Below are 2,790 nucleotides of genomic sequence, written 5' to 3'. Positions count from 1 at the left end.
GGCCCATAATTTCTTCCCTAGGAAAAGTAATAAAATGATTACTGCATAACATACCTCACCATGTGTCTATAGGAATAGTATATGTCATAAAGGAGTGTATTCCTATGTACTACCACTGATAAACAACAATGATAATGATGGGTCAAGGCCCAGGAATGGTCAGAAAAACAAAAGATTCCCTCCTGTAGGTAAGAGATGGTGCATACTGTGGGAAATATTTGGATGTTTAAAGGCATTAAAATTAAAAAGAGAATAAAGGACAGGGAGAGTTTCTCTTTTTTTTTTTTCTGTTTTCATCCCTTAATTTCCTGAAAAATATATGTCTTTATGATTTCAAAAATCATAGTGTGCTCTGAACCGGAATACAGAGACATTGGAAAATAAAATAAGTGAAGTTGCTTTCATTAAGTAGAGAGAAGTCTGGTTTGGACAATTGAAGAAGAGGGAAAGCAGAGAGGAGGCAGGCTGCAGACATGTTTAAAGTAATCATCCAATTTGGAGCATATTGTGATAAAAGTGATAAAAGCAGTTACACTACAGTGATAATAGGAGACAAGCACCTAAAGCTAGAGAGAAATCATGCTGTGTGTTATCCTGAATGTCTAGATTTTATTAAATAAATGGAAAGTTATCTTCAGTGCCTTACATGTCTTCATGAGGTTGGGACAGCTTGGAGAAGGACAAGGATACATAAACAAGAAAGAGACCCCTTTTTTCCTAGAGGCCATAATACTCTTTGACAATTTCACCCAGAGATGATAGAAGAAGGAACTTCAGGTGGAAATTAAATATAAATAAATAAAAATATGGAAAACTATAAAACATAATAGCTGTTCTATTCTAAAATAGTTTAGAGGGTTCTATGCTCCATGAATGAAAAGTTTCTTTCATAGGAAAATTGTTCAATAATAAAATACTTGATGGCCTGGACAATGTGTTATAAATAAATAGTCACTTATCCCATATGCTTAATAGAGTGACTTTATGTATTATAAGGGTTCAATAAGTTTTTGTTGAAATCCACAGCTTATGGAAATAACAAACTAAGCTTGCTCAACCTCATGTTGTATACTACAAGAACCAAGTCAAGCTTACAATGTGAGTCAGCATATTAATCTCTGTTGTTCTTATAGCATTCTGCAAGCAAATTGCATATTTTTCCATTAAAAACATACTAACAGAAATTTAATTTCAAATAAAAATATTAGGACCAGCAGATGGCATAGCAGTTACATCGTTGTACTCCCACATAGTTGACTGCCGTTCAAATCCCAGACCCAGCAGCTTAAAAACTCACACAGGGTGTATGTGTGTACGTGACCAAAACCCCTTAGAGGAGAACGGAGAAGAAGGGATTGCAACGTGGCCATCATCCCTGGGGGTGATTGCTTGCTTTCTATCTCTCTATCTCTCTGTCTCTCCGGCAAGTACACATGCCTAATAGCAAAATTTCTCCAAAAATTAAGTAAAAATATTAATAGCCACTATTAAATGAACACTTAGATATGTCTGGAACTTAATGCATTACATTCTCAATATGCATTATCTCATTTACTTTTCACAAGAAGTTTATAAAATAGGCCCTACGTTTATTTTTATTTATTCATTTTTTGAAATTTCCCAGAAGGCACATATATTTGCTGGAGAGAGAGAGAGAAAGTGAGAAAGCAACCACCATGAGGAATGGTCATACTGCAATGTCTTCTCCTCCATCTCTCCCTCCTTTTGAGGTTTGGACACACACGCATGCTCAGTATGTTTTTCAAGTGACCAGGTCTGGGACTCCAACTTCATAATCAGTCATATGTACCTTAGCCACCACTCCACAGTTGGCCCAGCACTGTGTTTATAACAACTTAAAAAGTATATGGAACTGAGAATAGAAGCTATATATTAATTTGTTGAGGAGAAAGAATTTATACTCGAGCATTCATTAGGACTTAAACTTTTTATTTTAATTGCCAGAAGACACTTGTGCTTACCAGAGAGAGAAAGGAGAAAGAGAGAAAGTACCCTCCAGTAGGGTATAGTCATGCTGCAATCCCTTCTCTTTCGTTTCTCTGTCCTGTTAAGATTTGGAGTATGCATGCGGACACACATACAGTGTGTTTTTCAAGCTGTAGGGCTAGAATTTAAATCGTGGTTGGCCATGTGGGATCTGGCTCCCCATGTAGAGGGTATAACCTAATGACTCATGAGACTGGCCCTGTATTTTGACTTCTTAATTGAAATTCTAAACAGGTTTAGTTCATAGTTTTCTACTATTCACAAAGCTAGTTCCAGATAGATTGTAATAAAGTTGAGCAATTTTCTCAAATCTCACAACTGGCAAGTGGCAGAAATAAATTTAGACTTTTATATAACATGTGAAATATCACAACTATAAAAAATCTAGTTAAAGAATAGTTACAAGGATAACCCTCTCTTATGTCTTGGAATTTGATGTTGGGAGTAGGTGAAGCCTAGTGGGCAGTGATTGAATCATGGTGATTGCATATGGAGGCAATAGTCTCTTGAATAGATTAATGACGTCTCACAAGACCCAATAAGTTTCAAATCTCATGAGAAGAGGCTAGTTTTCATGACAGCTGGCTGCTACAAAAGACATAGAGCTAGTTGCTTTCTCTCTGTACATGCCTGTTGCTAGAATCGACAGCTTTGTAAATAAATCTTTATCTTCCTTATCATATCACCCAGGCTCAAGTATTTGGATTTTTAATGCAGGAACAAATTAATCCTCTCATCAGAAATTACTAGAAAACTATATAAGATATAGTAAACAATTATTTT

Source organism: Tupaia chinensis, unplaced genomic scaffold (genome assembly GCF_000334495.1).
Source record: "Tupaia chinensis unplaced genomic scaffold, TupChi_1.0 Scaffold142961_1, whole genome shotgun sequence".
Classification (NCBI taxonomy): Eukaryota; Metazoa; Chordata; class Mammalia; order Scandentia; family Tupaiidae; genus Tupaia; species Tupaia belangeri.
Note: the sequence above shows the minus strand (reverse complement) of the source record.